We start from the raw sequence: 18022 nt of genomic DNA, 5'->3' as shown, positions 1-18022 counted from the left end.
GCCCTGCACCATCACCCCCATCCTCCGCATACACTGCCCTGAGGCTATACTCCTCCCGTGGGGAGTTATGCTACGCTCTGCTGCACCCACAACACCAGCCTCAGCGGTCTGCCCTGAAGCGGCGGTTCACTCTGACCGCAATCCACGGGTGGCGTAGTCGGACATTTAAACATGAAAACCACATAAATAGTTCCGCCACTGGTTTGACCGCCCTGAGCCACGGAACCGGGTCGCCGCCACGGAGACTACAACCACCAGCATCCACCAAAAAGGGTCTGGCTCCGGGTGTCCCAAGGCCCAGGGGGCGCGTCAGAACATTTTCATCACCTTTCACAATCACCAATGGGACAAGGCAGGGATGTTCTCTGTCCCCTCTCTTATACATCCTAGTGACGGAGCACCTGCTCTCATCAATTCGCCATAACCCCAATATTAGGTGGATTGAGGTGGGAGGCACCGAGTACAAGTGCTCTCTATTTGCTGATGATGTCCTAGTATATATCACTCAATCACATATATCCATCCATGCTGTTATGGCTGAAATAGATCACTTTGTTACATGGTCAAATTTTAAAATCAATGCAGCGAAGTCTGAGGCCCTCGATGTCTCCCTCCCCAAATCCATATAGGATTCCATCCAGTCCAACTTTCCCTTTGCCTGGCCCTCACAGGGTATCAAATACTTAGGAATTCCTATTCATAGAGACCTCTCCCATCTATGTTATCTTAATTTTGGGCCCTTTATTGAACAACTCCATACAGACCACGGTTGACAAGTTAGAACTGTAAGATTCACTACGTGAACCACTGGTGTTTTGTGGAAAAGCACATGTACACTGTGTTCCAAATTATTATGCAAAAAGTGTTTAGGAGTGATAAGGGAAGAATTTGTTTGTTTGTCAGTTAAACTCATTGATGGTGATGTGTGTCAGGGCTCTTTATATCACTGTAAGCAATTGCAGACACCTGTGCTAATTAGTTTGGCAGGTGTGTCCAATGAAAGGCAAGACTACTTAAGAAGGCTGTCTCACATTATTAAGCAGCCTACATTTTCTGCCAAAATGGGAAAGAAAAAGGATGTGTCGGCTGCTGAGAAGCAACAAATTGTGGAGTGTTTAGGTCAAGGCATGACTACAATCAACATTGTGCGATGATCAGGATGAAGTGTCTTGGCAATCAAGAAGTATGTAGCTGATTCACAGTACACACGTGTGTGTGCTGATAAGGGCAAATTGAGGACTCTTTCCTACAGGCAATTACGTCAGGTTGAAAGAGCAGCGGCAAAAAAGCCTTGTCATAGCAGCAGACAAGTTTTTGAAGCTGCTTGTGCCTCCAACGTCCCCCGAACAACAAGATGCAGGGTCCTTCAGAGGTTTGCAGCTGTGCATACGCCATCCTGTCAACCTCCTCTATCCACTTCACACAAGCAGAAACGGCTCCAGTGGGCCAAACATTACATGAAGACTGATTTCAAAACTGTTTTGTTCACGGATGAGTGCCGTGCAGCGCTCGATGGTCCAGATGGATGGAGTGGAGGATGGCTGGTTGATGGACACCCCACGCAAACACGGCTACAGCGCCAACAAGGAGGAGGTGGAGTAATGTTTTGGGCTGGAATCATGGGGAGAGAGATTGTCGGCCCCTTTAGGATCCCTGAAGGCGCTAAAGATGAACTCCATAATGTATGTGGATTTTCTCAAACAGCACTTCCTGCCATGGTTCAAGAAGAAGAACCGTGTATTTCACAGCAAGATCATTTTTCTGCATGATAATGCACCATCTCATGCTGCACATAAAACATCTGCATCTCTGGCTGATATGGGCATAAAAGGGGACAAACTTATGGTGTGACCCCCATGCTCCCCTGACCTCTACCCCATTCAGAACCTTTGGAGCATCATTAAAAGGAGTGTCTATGATGGCGGGAGGCAGTTCACATCTAAGCAACAGCTCTGGGAGGGTATTCTGTCCTCATGCAAAACAATTGAAGCAGAAACCATCCAAAACCTGACAAATTCAATGGACGAGAGAGTTCAGAAGCTCCTTTCGAACAAGGGGTCCTATGTGAAAATGTAACATCACCTAGAATAAAGTTTTGAGTTGAAAACTGTTTGATTTCAGTTTCTAACAACCTGCTAATGCTTATAATTTCAAAAATGACCATTTTTTTGGTCTTTATTAAAATGAAAAGGTTGATCGAAAAGTTTGGGGGATCTAAGAGTGTGGCAACCCAGTAGTCATGATTACTTCGAATTCTGACAATATGAGGGTCATGCTGCAGGTAGTGCAGCAAGAAGGCACTTATGTGTCTTGCGCATCTCGGAGCCCCAAAATTATTTTCCGGGCTAGATGCAGCTAAAAATTATTATTAATTTTAAATCTGGTGAAGCTTTAGTATAGATGGCCTAATAGGATCAGTGCTGCACACTGCTACAAAGCCCAAATTATTTTCCAGTCAAGATACAGATAAACATGATTAGTAATTTTAAATCTGGTGGAGCTTATTATAGATGGCCTAATAGAATCAGTGCTGCACACTGCTACAAAGCCCAAATTATTTTCCAGCCAAGATACAGATAAACATGATTAGTAATTTGAAAGCTTAAAACGGTTGGTAGGGTGATTTTAACCAATCATCAAGCTTTTACTCTCCCCAGGATGACACAGGGGTAGAAAAGTCGTTTCGGATCCATGATTTGTTCATCTTTATGAACGTGAGTCTGTCTACATTATCAGTGGAGGGCCGCGTGCGCTTATCTGTCAGCACACCACCAGCAGCGCTGAACACACGTTCAGACAGAACGCTGGCTGCGGGGCATGACAAGATCTCCAAGGCGTAAGTGGCTAGCTCCGGCCATTTATCCAGATTGGAAGCCCAAAAAGAGCAAGGGTCCAGTGACACAGTCGTGGCTTCAATGTTTACTTGGAGATACTCCTGTACCATCGTCTCTAGGCGTTGACTATGTGTCAGACTTCTTGTCTCCTGTGGCCTTGCAAAGGATGGGCTAAAAAAGTGGTGAAATGATTCCGCAAAATTGATGTTACCAGCAGATACTGTGGTTCTGTTACGGTTTGAGTGCTGAACACTTGACGGTCCCACGGTTGGCAAGTTGGAACTGTGAGATTCACTACGTGCACCACTGGTATTTTGTGGAAAAGCACATGTAAGATTCTGCAACAGTCTCTGCTGATACTCCTGCATGCGTGCATCCCTTTCTATGGCAGGAATAATTTCTGCAAATTTACTTTTGTACCAGGGATCTAACAGTGTGGCAACCCAGTAGTCAGGATTATTTCTAATTCTCACAATTCGAGGGTCATGTTGCAGGTAGTGCAGCAAGAAGGCACTCATGTGTGTTGCGCATCCAGGAGCACCAAGTCCCTGTTGTGTTGGTGGCGAGGTAACAATCATGCTTCCTTCCTCTGTCCTCTCCCCCCAACCTCGCACAACAGAAATGTGATCAAGGTCTCCCTCATCTGATGAGTCTTCCATCAGTTCGTCCTCCACTTCTTCCTGGGCTCCTGCACCTTCCTCACTAGTTTGGCTGCTACCATGCGCCCTGGTAAAACCATCTCCCCCACCCTCACATGCCTGCCGCCTTGGTGCTGCCGACCGTCTGGACCTTGCAGATGTTAGCCCTTCCGCATACAACTCCTCCTCCTCTACTTCCTCCACCTCCTCTTGTGCCACCACCTGACTCCGAATTCTGTTTAACATGTGCTCCAGCATGTAAATCACCGGAATAGTCATGCTGATAATGGCATCGTCAGCACTAAACATCTTCGTCGCCATTTCAAAACTGTGCAGAAGGGTGCATAGGTCCCTGATCTGAGACCACTCCTCCAGCGTGATTTGCCCCACCTCTGGATCTCGTTGGCCCAGGCTATACGTCAGAACGTATTGCACCAGGGCTTGTCGGTGCTGCCACAGTCGCTGCAACATGTGCAGAGTTGAATTCCACCGGGTAGGCACATCGCATTTTAGCCGGTGAAGTGGCAGGCAGAACGACTTCTGTAGAGATGTAAGTCGCTGAGCTGCGGGATGCGAACGGCGAAAGTGCGCACACAGCGACCGTGCCCTCTGCAAAGGCCATCTAGTCTGGGATAGTGGGCTAAAAATTGCTGGACAACCAGGTTCAACACGTGAGCCATACAAGGCACGTGTGTGACATTGCCCCGGCGAAGGGCCGCACCCAGGTTTACAGCATTGTCGCACACGGCCTTCCCTGGTTTCAGGTCCAGTGGAGACAACCATTCATGAAATTGGTTCTCCAGAGCTGACCACAACTCCTCAGCTGTGTGACTCACATTTCCCAGACATTTCAATGTAAAAACCGCCTGATGACGTTGAGCCCTACTGCCAGCATATTAAGGAGGTGTGCAGGATCCCTTCTGCGCAGTTAGAAAGCTTGTGGCATGACCAGACAGGCTTTGGGTGCAGGTGGAAGACCGAGAGGAGGTTGAGGAGGCAGAAGCAGTGGAGGAACTTTGACATAAAGAGGATTGACGCACAACTCGTGGGGACGGCAAGACTTGGACAGCAGCCCCTTGTCCTGCTGTCACCATAGTTACCCAGTGCCCAGTCAGCGACATGTAACGCCCCTGTCCATGCCTACTCGTCCAAGTGTCTGTGGTGAAATGCACCCTGTCACACACAGAGTTTCTCAAAGAAGCGGTGATGTTGTGTGCGACATGCTGGTGGAGCGCAGGCACACCTTTCTTTGAGAAGTAGTGCCGACTGGGCATCTGGTACTGGGGCACTGCGACGGACATAAGGTCTCGAAAATCCTCTGTGTCCACCAGGCGGAAAGGCAGCATTTCTGTAGCCAAGAACTTGCAGATGGTGAAATTCAACCTCTTAGCTTTCTCATGGCTAGGAGGAAATGGTCTTTTACTTGTCCACATCTGAGGGACCGAGGGCTGGCTATTGTGCTTAGACGGGGTTGATAAGGGTGTCCCCGGCAAACTGCCGGTCTGTGAGGAAGATGCAGGCAGACATGTTAGGTTGCCTTGATCCAAAGGTGGTGCTATCGATGTCGGACAGCACTCAACACCAGCTGGTGTTACCACCTCCAAAGAAAATGATGACCTGCCAATCACGCTGGCTGTTGCGGGTAAAGAGGTGGCAGGTCTGCGCCCCAAAACAGGTGTGACTGCTGCCCCCCCAGTCACAGAGGATGAAGAGGCCGCGGATGCACAAGATATGGCAGACGGTGGTTGGCCCGGCCGGCTAGGCCGCATTGTAGCACACTGAGCTTCCCACTGCAACTTATGCTTCATGTCCATGTGCCGGTTCATGCATGAAGTACTCAAACTATGTATTTTTTGGCCTCTACTTAGCTTTTGCTGACAAATGTTACAGATAACACGAGTTGGGTCATCTTTATCGATCTGAAAAAATGCCCAGGCTATGCAAGGCTTAGCACCCATGCGACCTGAAGAGCCACCACGACTTGTGGTGAGAGGCAGAGTTGTGTTTGAGGATGCAGTTGTTGACGTGCTTCCAGTACTACGTCTCTGTCCAGGAAGGCGCAACCTGACCTCGTCGGCACTAGCATCTTCCTCCACCTCCTCTGCTGACCTGATCTCTTGGCTGACTGTGGGTTGACAGTAAGTGGGATCTCCAACCTCATCATCATCACCCTGTGCGTTATCACACCCGTCGTCCTCAGAGCCAACCTGTTCCTGCCCTGACAAAAAACTAAAGTTGTCGCTCCAATCAGGTATTTGAGTCTTATCATCATCTTCCTCATTGTCTCCACCAACAGGAGTTACAGTTTGGGAATGAGGGTCTACATTATGGTCAAAACCTTCTGCGTCTGGTCCTGGATCCGACTCATAAAGATTCTGGGCATCAGTGCAGATCATTTCCTCGTCTGGATTCACAGAAGCGCTGGAGTCGACCTCTGATTCCCAGGCTATAGTATGAGTAAACAGCTCTGCAGACTCAACCATCTGTTCTACCTCATACTCAGACGGGCAGCTGGAGATTTGGGAGCTGTGAGGAAGCAAGTGCGATTGGGGTGACACCTTTGAGGACTGGAGTATTTGTGATGTTGAAGTTGATGTGGAGGAGAGCCCACTTAAAGGAGCACTTGATATCCGTTGAAGCACCTGCTGTTTTTGTGCCTCATCTGGAATTTGTAGCGATTGGCGTGGCCGTAAGAAAGGGATCTTATCACATTGTCCGCTAAAAGAAGTAGACATTTTAGTTTGGCTGGAAGATGGTCTTTCTTCTGCAGATGTTACTGTTGCTTTAACACCTACCCCACGGACACAACCTTTTTTCCCCTTCCCAACACGCCTATTCCCCTTTCCACCAGCAGCAGGCCTTTTTCCACTCATTTTGGTAGTTAACTAATTAACAACTCTGGAGTTGTTTGCACAAAAAAACAATGGATGGGAACCGAGCAGAGCTGAGTGGCCAAACTGTGGTATTAGGCCAAAACTATTGGCTGGGTTAGATGCAGAAAAAAATTATATTCAATTTGCAACCTGATGGAGGTCAGTATAGATGGACTAATAGAGAAAGTCCCACACACTGCTAGAAGGCCAAATATTTTTTCAGAGCTAGATGCAGAAAAAAATATATTCAGTTTGCAACCTGATGGAGGTCTGTATAGATGGATTAATAGAACAAGTCCCACACACAGCTAGAAGCCCAATATTTTTTCAGAGGTAGATGCAGAAAAAAATATATTCAGTTTGCAACCTGATGGAGGTCAGTATAGATGGACTAATACAACAAGTCCCACACACAGCTAGAAGCCCAATATTTTTTCAGAGGTAGATGCAGAAAAAAATATATTCAGTTTGCAACCTGATGGAGGTCTGTATAGATGGATTAATAGAACAAGTCCCACACACAGCTAGAAGCCCAATATTTTTTCAGAGGTAGATGCAGAAAAAAATATATTCAGTTTGCAACCTGATGGAGGTCAGTATAGATGGACTAATACAACAAGTCCCACACACAGCTAGAAGCCCAATATTTTTTCAGAGGTAGATGCAGAAAAAAATATATTCAGTTTGCAACCTGATGGAGGTCTGTATAGATGGATTAATAGAACAAGTCCCACACACAGCTAGAAGCCCAATATTTTTTCAGAGGTAGATGCAGAAAAAAATATATTCAGTTTGCAACCTGATGGAGGTCTGTATAGATGGATTAATAGAACAAGTCCCACACACAGCTAGAAGCCCAATATTTTTTCAGAGCTAGATGCAGAAAAAAATTATATTCAATTTGCAACCTGATGGAGGTCAGTATAGATGGACTAATAGAATGATGCTATGCCCAAAAGATTTTACTTCACTAGGTGCAGTAAAAAAATTGGTATTCTATACACAGGTGGTATATCTTGCAACACAGATAGGCTACTCCACTGACTAACACACTCTGCAATAGGCCAAAAAGGATTAGCTTTGCTAGATTCAGCCAAATGCTGTGAAAAAAACTTGCACAGCACTGGCACAGACCTGCCTGGCAAAAACTGATAGGAACTGATGTAACCTAGTCCTGAAAAGGACTCCAATTACAATTAGTCTTTACTCCCACAATCTATCTATTTAAGAGCACAGACCTGCCTGATAAAAGTCGTAGGAAATGCTGTAACCTAGTCCTTAAAAGGACTGCAATCACAACTATTCCCTACTCCCAAGCTATCTGTAGATTTGTGCGAAAATTGGCTTGAAATTAACAAGGTATAGCGCACACAGCAACAGCGGTGCCGTCTAACACGCAGCTGCAGCAGTGAGAAAATGGTGGCGACGGGGAAAATGGCTTGGTCTTATAGGGCAAGGACACGTGACATACACTGCCAATGACGCATGCCTTTGCTTGTGTGAAAAAAAGCACTTCGCTCCGTGTGTGCGCTGCTGATAGGCTGACAGATTGCACCTCCCCACTGTAAATGCGGGAAAGAGGAAAAAAAATGGAGATCTTCATTGTTCCTGCAGAGATCCATCCCCTGCCCCTCCCCCCACCCCGCTGTACACTCAAACTGCGTATTAACATTAATTTTCATCATTACTGAGAAAAAATCCAGTTATGATTTTGGTGCACGAACAGTTATCGAACATAACCTCGAACAGCCGAATTTTTCTCAAATTGTTCGTGTTCGCCGAACGGCTCGAACACCGCCCAAAACAGCTCGAATTTGAGATTGGCGAACAGTTCGAGTAGAACAACACTCATCTCTAATAAAGACAAAACAGGTAAGAAGCTAGAAGACAGTTCAAACAAGAACAGTTACTGAAGCGAGATACAGGAGCGATTCTGGGTATGCAGCCCCCAGAGGGCGGGATGAACAGGCTAAGAGCGAGTTCACACGGGCCTGGAATTACAGCCTCCAGGAAAGGCAGAAAGACAGCTGGCTAGAGTGCACAGACAGGACACAGTTCAGACACGGGAACTGATACCGCAAGGCAGGAAACATAGACAGGACCTGGCACATCAGTGACTAGAAGCCAACTGACAGAACAAGATGCTCAGGCAAGGATTCCAAGGAGGAGCTGGTTTAAATACCAGGTGACAGACAGCAATAGGCTGAGGACGCATTAGGGGTGTGTCTGCAGCAGCTACAAGAAACAGGAAGTTCAGCGGGCGTCGCCCTAAGCAGCCAGAGCAGAGCAAAGCAGACAGTATGGAAAGAAGCCAGGAGTGGCAGTCTGGACTGGAAATCAAGTGCGCGCTCTTGCACAGTGGGAGATGGACCACTATGCAAGGACGCAACCAGGTATGTTACACTAGCTTCTTCCAGCCAAAGTGCCCCGCCTGATCGTGGTAGGCCTCCAACACCATTTGGATGTCTGTCTTGGGGACCACTATCTGCCATAGCATCTCCGGCACAGCTTCTCACGGTAGATAAACAGCAGGCTTCTCTCATTCCACAGCTGCTTTGCTTGCAGAGACGCATCCTTCTCCAGGGAGGAACCTTCTTGAATTATCAGCTCCTTGATACGGATGACAACCGGGTCACTGTCCTGGGTCTCTTTCCAGCTGTGGTGAGGCAAAGGGTTTAACGTCTTCCCACGCTGCCTCCTGGAGGCTCGTTGCTCGTGGATCATCCCATTCCGGTGAAAGGCAGGTAGCTCAATCTCCTCCAGGTCATCCACTTCTTCTTCTGTGTCTGACTGGTGAGGCATCCTGGACAGGGCATCGGCATTGGCGTTCTTGCGGCCTGCCCGGTATTTAATTGTGAATTGGTAGTTTGACAGCCGAGCCATCCATCGCTGCTCCATGGCTCCTAGCTTAGCTGTTTCAAGATGGGTCAAGGGGTTATTGTCAGTGTAGGCAGTGAACTTGCTGGAGGCTAGGTAGTGCTTAAACCTTTCTGTGATGGCCCAGACCAAGGCCAGGAACTGTAACTTAAAGCTGCTATAGTTCTCTGGGTTCCTCTCAGTCGGGCAGAGCTTCCTGCTTTCATATGCGATCACTTTCTCTTGGCCATTCTGCTTCTGACTTAGGACAGCTCCCAGTCCTTCGTTGCTGGCACCAGTATACAGCAGGAACGGTTGGCTGTAGTCAGGGTAGGCTAGGATCTCGTTGACTGTCAGGATCTCCTTCATCTCCTGAAATGACTCGGCTTGCTCCTTACCCCAGTGGAATGGGGGATTTCTGCCTTTGGGGGACTGTCCTACCAGGAGGTCTTGCAGAGGGGCTGCTTTCTTAGTGTAGTCTTTTACAAACCTCCGGTAGTATCCTACTAGTCCCAGGAACTAACGCACCTCCTTGAGGTTCTTCGGCTCCGGCCACTTCTGGATGGCAGTGACCTTATCCGGGTCTGGTGCTACCCCTTCTGGACTGATAATATGCCCCAGGTACTGTACCTTTCTCTTGAGCAGGTGGCCCTTTGAGGGCTTCAGCTTCATCCCATACCGGGACAGTGACTCAAATACTTCAGCCAGGTGCTTCAAGTAGTCTTCATACGTCTTGGAGTACAGTATCACGTCATCCAGGTATAGCAACACAGTCTCGAAGTTGTGGTGTCCCAGGCAGCACTCCATCAATCTCTGGAAGGTTCCAGGGGCATTGCAGAGTCCAAACGGCATACTGTTGAACTCGCAGAGTCCCATCGGGGTGGTGAAGGCCGTCTTCTCCCGATCCTCCTCAGCCACAGCTACTTGCCAGTACCCACTAGTGAGGTCAAGGGTGGAAAAGTAATTTAAGGCAGCCAGGGATTCCTCAATACGTGGTAAAGGGTATGCATCCTTATGTGTAATGCGATTTACTTGTCTGTAATCTACACACATTCTCATGCTTCCATCTTTTTTCCTGACTAGAACTAGGGGAGCTGCCCAGGGATTACAACTATCCCTTACTACCCCTGCCTTCTTCATGTCGTGCAACATCTCCTTTGCCTTCTGGTAGTGTGCTGGTGGTATAGGCCTGTAACGTTCTTTGATGGGTGGATGGTCACCTGTGAGGATATGGTGTTGAACCCCCTTAATCCTCCCAAAGTCAAGTGAGTGCTTACTGAATACCTGCTCGTATTCCTGCACCACCTGGTGTACACCTTGCTTCTGATGGGCAGGAGTGGTATCTGTCCCAACATGGAGCTGTTGACACCAATCCTCCACCTGGGTTGCCGGTTCATTATCCTCCACTTCGTCTGGTGAGGTTAAGGACTCCGCCGTGTGAATGGAGTTGTTATTTACAGCGTGTAACTTGGCAACAGTGGCATAGCGTGGTAATCTGACCTCATCTTCCCCATAGTTGAGAAGACGGACGGGTATCCTCCCATTGCGTACATCCACTACCCCTCTGGCAGTTAAGAGTGTAGGTCTGTGCTCTGAGCTAAGGGGTTCTACTACCGCCTGGTAGCTCTGTCCTTTAAGACCTATTGCTGCTCTACTACAGATAAGCATTTCACTCATTGGGGGGATCACAATGGGTATGGGGTCTGTTACCCGCACACTACCAATCTCACCACCAGATAGCTTTACTTACTGCTGGTACATCAGGGCTCGGATCTCCTTCTGGATCGCTCTTCTCTGCCCCGGTCTGGCGGCGTTAGCGAGCTGTTGGAGCAAAAACACTACTTCCTCCAAACAGTTACCAACAATGTTAGTGCCTAGTACCATATTCAGTCCTGAGTCATCAGAGACAGTCTCTACTACAATGAGTCCCTGGTCCTTCAGCTCCACTCTCCCCACCTTTACCGTCACATCCTTAACCCCGACTAGGTTAAGAGGGAGGCCGTTAGAGGCATATATTGAAAAATCTGGGTTCGGGGGTTGGAGACTGTCCATGGACCAGTATCTCTTGTAAAGGACATCAGGCATAATTGTTACCTGAGATCCAGTGTCCAGCAGGGCAGGTATCGCAATGCCGTCCAGGATTATGGACAGAAAAGGTCTACCTCCCACGTACCTGCTGTGCCAGTCTGAGGGGTCTGGTGAGTCTATTCCTGGGTGTTGGCCCTCGGACCCAGGGTCTGCTCGTTTAAAGGGCAATCGCGCACTGTGTGGCCTGCATTCTGGCAGCGGTGGCAGACAAACTCTCGTTGAGGGTGGCGCTGGTTGTTGGTCCTTCCAAGGGGTGGCGTCGTCTTCCTCCTCCTTCTCATCCAGGGGACATCCTCAGGGCTGTCGGCTAGCAGGATCCTTCCTGATGCCTCGGGCTCCGTCCGCAGCTGCAGGTCACTCAGTACAGTGGTCAGGGTTTTGCTCAACTGACGCACTTCAGAGCGCAGACTGTCCAGCTCACTAGGGGACGTTGCTGGAACCTTGGCTTCAGCAGCCACCGGGGAAAATTTGGACGCTGCAGGCACTGGGGTGGCCCCACCCTGGTAACATTGGATAGCAGTCGTTTCCAGGGGCTGCAGTCCTTTTATAGCCATGTCCTTAAGGGTGTCAAAGGTGGCATCTGGATGATCCAGGGACCACCAACGCACAGTCCTGCTCTCCTCTTGGGACCTCAGTCCCCGGATAAACTGTTCCTTCAGCATTCTATTTTCATCATTGATGCTGGTTGGACTAACCTGTTTCAGAGCTCGCAGGGCCCCTTGTAAACGCCAGGCATAGTCCCGAACACTGTCCTCCGGTTGCTGAGAGCAGTTGTAGAACCTCATCTGGAGGTCTGTCTCAGTACGATTCTCGAAAACATTCTGTAACTTTTTAAAGATTGCGGACACTGACTCTTGGTCTGCGGCCGACCAGGTTTCTACTTCTCGCTCCACAGCACCAGTCAATTGTCCTAATACAACAGCAGCTCTTTGCTTGCCTGTCATAGAGTACATGTCTAGTATACCGCATATTTTCCTTTTAAATCCAGACAGGGTATCTGGTTTGCCGCTGTACTGGGGGAGCCACTTCGCTCCAGGGATGTATGGTAGAGCCATGGGTATGACAGGGGTTACAGGCCCTGCTGGTGGAGCGGCTGCTTTGGCCTGCTCGGCGTCGGGTGCGGGTTGAGCATCAGGGCAGTTAACCGGTATTTCGGCATTGTGCTGTTCTTCGGACATTCTGGCACCCCCCTAGCGAACCGTGGCCTACCTTCCTTTCCTTTCTTCCGGTAGGCCGCAGCTCCGCAGGTGACGGTCTTCTTCAGGACCTTGCGTCGCTTGCGTCCTACGTCAGAGCGTTCACTGGCGCTCCTTCCAGGACCTGGCGCTTCCTGGTTTGATGTCGAGGCGTGGGGCGTGTCCGAGGCTTCGCGCGGTTTAGCAGTTACGCCTCTCAGTTTCCCGCGGTTACGCCCTTCTTCCCGCTCGGCGGCCCAACAATGGCGGCGATCTTGATTAAAGGCACACAGTACCCGGTGGCAACAGGCATAACACTCCGCTGTTGCAGCGGGCACGGAATCCTGTTCGTGACGCCAGAAAAGAGATGTCGAGCCCAGGGGATGGGGATGACTCGGCGCCCGGGCCTTGTTGCCTGGTCTTGGGGATGTCGCAGTAGTCGGCTCCCGGGCCCGTACCCTGGGCCTCTCTTTAAAAGGGTGAATAATTATGTGAAAGTTTGTGACGCCACCTGTGGTGTCTGGTGAGGATCACCAGCGCTGCGGCAGACCACTGAGGTGGGTGTTAAGGCAGCTTGGGTGGTATAGCTCCCCACAGGTGGAACTAGGCCTCAGGGCAGCGTAGAGGTAGGGATGCAGGACAGATGGGACCCAGCCGGGTCAGAGTAAGAACAGGGACAGACACGATAGTTCACTTCAGTACCTTTTACTGGTGGAATTCAAGGCACATTCCGGAGCACTGTAGGGTGAAGGGTGCATATCGGGATTCTCCCCAGTGAGCGGGTATAGGGCCTCCTGTTTCTTGCCTTTGTGCAGTAAGTTTCTGACCTGCCTGGAGCTAGGCCTAACTTTGTCTCTGTCCTGCATCGGCTGACTTTGTGGTAGGGCCTTCTCTTGGAGTACACGCTCCCAGCTTGCGGGGCCTCTGTGACTCCTGGCTCTGGTACGTATCAGCTCTTGGGTGATCCTGGGACCTGAAGTCTTCCAGGGGTCTCCGGTTGTCTCTACAAGGGGGTATACGGCCCTGTAGACGCGGACCCGGTGTCCGGTATATGTTTTCTGGGGTGAGCTTGTACAGCTCCTCTGCCCCCAATGCTACTCACTCCTCTAGCCTTCGGCCTCGCTCGGGGCCCTCACTAGGCTATACACACTAGCGGCAGCTTGCCGCGCTTCACCGTTCTTATGGAGTCGGCACGCCTTGGGCTCGCTAACTCGAGCTTCACTCTAGGCTTTCTCACTAGAGGAACTGAACTGAGAACTTTGTATTCAGACCTGTACTTGCTGAACTCTCCAGAGGAACTGACTGCCTAACTCCACCCTCCGTATATATATCCCTATCCGGGCTCCCTCTGGTGGTCTGAGGTGGTAGGGTGGAGGTGTGTGTATGCTGTGAGGGTCTCTTGTGGAGAAATCCGTCCATGCACCCCTCTAGGATCTGTGGCACTCATTCGCAGCAAGGCGCCATAACTCGGATAAACTTATCCTCAGAAGCAGAGGTGATTCTTGGTCTTCCTTTCCAGGGGCGGTCCTCATGTGAGCCAGTTTCTTTGCAACGCTTGATGGTTTTGCAACTGCACTTGGGAACACTTTCAAAGTTTTCCCAATTTTTCGCACTGACTGACCTTCATTTCTTAAAGTAATGATGGCCACTCGTTTCTCTTTACTTAGCTGCTTTTTTCTTGCCATAATACAAATTTTAACAGTCTATTCAGTAGGACTATCAGCTGTGTATCCACCTGACTTCTGCACAACACAACTGGTGGTTCCAACCCCATTTATAAGGCAAGAAATCCCACTTATTAAACCTGACAGGGCACACTTGTGAAGTGAAAACCATTTCCGGTGACTACCTCTTGAAGCTCATCAAGAGAATGCCAAGAGTGTGCAAAGCAGTCATCAAAGCAAAAGGTTGCTATTTTGAAGAACCTAGAATATAAGACATATTTTCAGCTGTTTCACACTTTTTTGTTAAGTATATAATTCCACTTGTGTTAATTCATAGTTTTGATGCCTTCAGTGTGAATGTACAATTTTCATAGTCATGAAAATACAGAAAAATGTTTAAATGAGAAGGTGTGTCCAAACTTTTGGTCTGTACTGTACCACATCTCCTGGGCAGGGGAGGAAGCAAAAGACAATACAGACATTAATATAGCGAAAATGAAAAGGAGAAAATTAAATGGGAATGAATCCTTCCGGGATGTATCTATTCCACGCATCACACATTATATGCTTGAGCAAATAACTGGGAGAACTCCTTCCGTCGTATATACTTTATATTATTCCCTGTTGATTCACAGGATAATTAATAATTGCAAAATAGGCACCATCTTCCAGTATACTTTCTAGCAAGAGGCCATTTAATAACAATGATGAGTGTTTTTAAATTGATATATCAGCTATGACTATGCTCAATAAGGCATTTTCTTATTTTGTATGGATAGGAAAGCGTCTCGGGTAACAAAAAATTGAAGGCAGCTAAGTCAGATGGGACTTTATACTTACTTGATTTGAGAAACTATAATTTGGCAAGTATAATCAGTATGCCCAGATTGACAATTTGCCCCACTGGGCAGATTCCTGGTGGGCTGCAGCGTTAACATGAATAATGGTCTGCCAGCCCTGGTTTTATGGCTGCAGGCCCTTTAATTATTCTTGTTAGTTACAGTGTGCGCACACACGCTACCATCGGGACACCGCAGCATGCGAGTGTACACACAAGCTATGATCGGGACAGCGGGTGGGCAGCATCTCAAGGTGAGTTGGATTGGGCTATGTTACCAGGCAAAAACTACCCATCGTATTACTTACGGGTATGAGATTTCGCTTTACCTTGGGATATGGAGACTATTATCCATAGCAAAAATTTGGAGCATCTGTCCCAACTCAAACAATCAGTGTTATTTTGTGATAGCATATTGAAATTGATTGAAGCTAAAAATATATATTATCATTCAAATTATCTAATTATGTGACTTTATGGGAAAATTTGGTGTTTTGTCAAGTTTCTGAAAATAAGCTTTTTGATGAATGGTGGACGAACTAGTTACATTTAGCTTCTTGCTAGTTTTAATGCTACAGAGTTGAGATTGCTGACGAGGTAGGAAATAATAAACATGTACAGTTTGCATTCTCTCCTGTATTTCCGATCTGGAAATAAAGTAATCACTTATAAACCAGTTGAATTATATATATATATATATATATATATATATATATATATATATATATATAAACATCCAAAGCAAGTAATTTCTACATTTTACTCCATAATGAAAGTTGATTATTAGAAAACAAGGGGATTCTAGGGAATATAAGGCATTGGTGGGCTATAGTGCATAAGACAATACTAAATTGAATTTGTTGAGAAACTTAGTATAAAATTATGCCCAGAGCTACAGTATATATGCTCTTGATTTAACTAAAACATAGTTGAAACCTGAGAAATTAACCATCTGTTCTAAATGTAAATTAGCTGGTATAGATCTTCATGGTTTATGGCTTTGCACCTTTGTTCCTTCAGCTAATATTACCTGATTATTGGAATGAAAACAATAATTAAACTAAAAGATATGTACATCCACCCCAGGTCCTGCTTATTCATTTTATGGTTGGAAAACCTCTGTTTCTCATCTGCAGTTTAAGAAAAACAAAAAAACTGTTTTATTCACCCTCACCAGGTCCAGCATTGAGTCTCCATTGCTGCTTCCCATGTCTGTTATTACTGATGTCACATCGACAGCTCTGCAGCAAATCAGTGATTAATCATCATTGTAGATGAGGAGGCCGGGAAGATTGTGAAAGGGGGCACAGTATAATGAGTGATAGTGGTGTGGGTGGACTTTGTGAAGAGGGCAGCAGTGTGTAGGGGATAATATTAAGAGTTTGGATAGATATTTTGTAGAGGATCAGTGTAGGGGGTATATTATGGGGTGGGGCACTGTGTTTGGGTAGGGCAGATATTATGGAGATGGGCTCTGTGTGGGGAGGGGATATTATGGAGAGGCTCAGTGTGTGTGTGTGTGTGTGTGTGTTATTATGCTGAGTGGCACTATGGGGTTATTACGGAGAGGCTTATAGCCTGTGGGGAGGACGGCATGGAACAGAGCAGTGTGGAGGGGATGTTATGGAGAAGGGCTATGTGAGGGAACATTATGGAGAGTGTTGTATTATGGATAGGGGCCACACAGGCAGAGGAAAAGTTGTCTACTGTTAAATGCTCCATGGCGGAGTTGAATATGAAATGTGCTTTCATTTTAGATGAGGGGGTCGGGGGGAGGAAAGAGTTGGGTTTACTGCAAGGGCACATAAAGGGGCAATGGAGGACATTATGGGGTACATTATGAGGCAATGCAGGACATTATACATGAATTGGTGGATTGTGAAAGGGGGCATTGTATAGCGAGGGTCAGTGGGTACAATATGCAGAGAGGCATTGTGGGGAAGATAGTCTGCTGATGACTAATAAGAGCATCTCCCAGCATCTCGTTACCATTGCTAAGGAAATACTGGGAGTTGTAGGTCCATTCAATACAATTGTATATGGGGCTGACCTGACAGTGCAATTGATCGCTGTACTAAGCTTGGTGTTGTATAGATGTACTGATGGTGTTTCTGGAGCAGCATTCATGTACTATTTGTGGTTCTGGTGCTGCATTCATGTGCTGATGGTGATTCTGATCTTGTACACATGTAGCAATCCATAACGTGCTTTATGGCTATGTTTAAAGTTAATAATCCTCAAAAGTTAGAGATTTGAGATTATGAGGAGGATTTGTCAAGTTTCTGCTCCAAAAACTCAGTTTAAGTTAGTGTATGTTCACACTGACTTTTTTTTAGCAGAAACTCTCCAAATCCTCCTCAAATACTCAAAACCTGGTTCCAATAATGTATTAATGCACTAATGGTGGTTCTGGTTATGTATTCATGTAATTATCCCTTTAAATATTTTTGCTGCCCTCGGGATTGGTTCAGTATGGCATTGTGGCCCAGCATATTCAGAATTGATAGTCCAAATGAAACAATTTTTCAATATACATAGGATAGATGGTGAAAAGTACAAGGAAGGCCAGTCGGCCAAATTCTTCAGAAAATGAAAGCAATGTATTTTAAAATACTACAGAAGAGAAGAAACTGTAAAAATAGTCACTAGTTTCTCCATGACACAATGGTATCTGTTAGAAAGTTTGAAAGAGACATTAGGTAACTTAAGAATAAATAACTATTCTTGTCACTTTCACTATTATAGGTAAGAAGTTCTACATACTTTATTACTCATGTAAACTAGTAGTATAATTGAGAGCCAGCCTGCTTCCTGGTACTGGTTTATTTTGAGGTGTCTTGCAAACTAAGTCTAATAAACATTACAAAAATAAGAACAAAGACTTTATAAGGCTTTGTAATAAATTCCCAGGAGATATTATTCCTTTACTCCTTTACTATGGAAAAGCAGTAGTCGGTGGCAGCAGTCAGTGTTTGACCTCATGACAGTAAGGACTCCTACAAAAAAAAAGGACCTTGGACTGATGAATTAGAAATCTGGAAATGCTGAATAAAAGG

Source organism: Phyllobates terribilis, unplaced genomic scaffold (assembly GCF_046119375.1).
Source record: "Phyllobates terribilis strain yellow unplaced genomic scaffold, ASM4611937v1 Scaffold_1__5_contigs__length_1240528914, whole genome shotgun sequence".
Classification (NCBI taxonomy): Eukaryota; Metazoa; Chordata; class Amphibia; order Anura; family Dendrobatidae; genus Phyllobates; species Phyllobates terribilis.
This window is presented reverse-complemented; position numbering follows the sequence as displayed.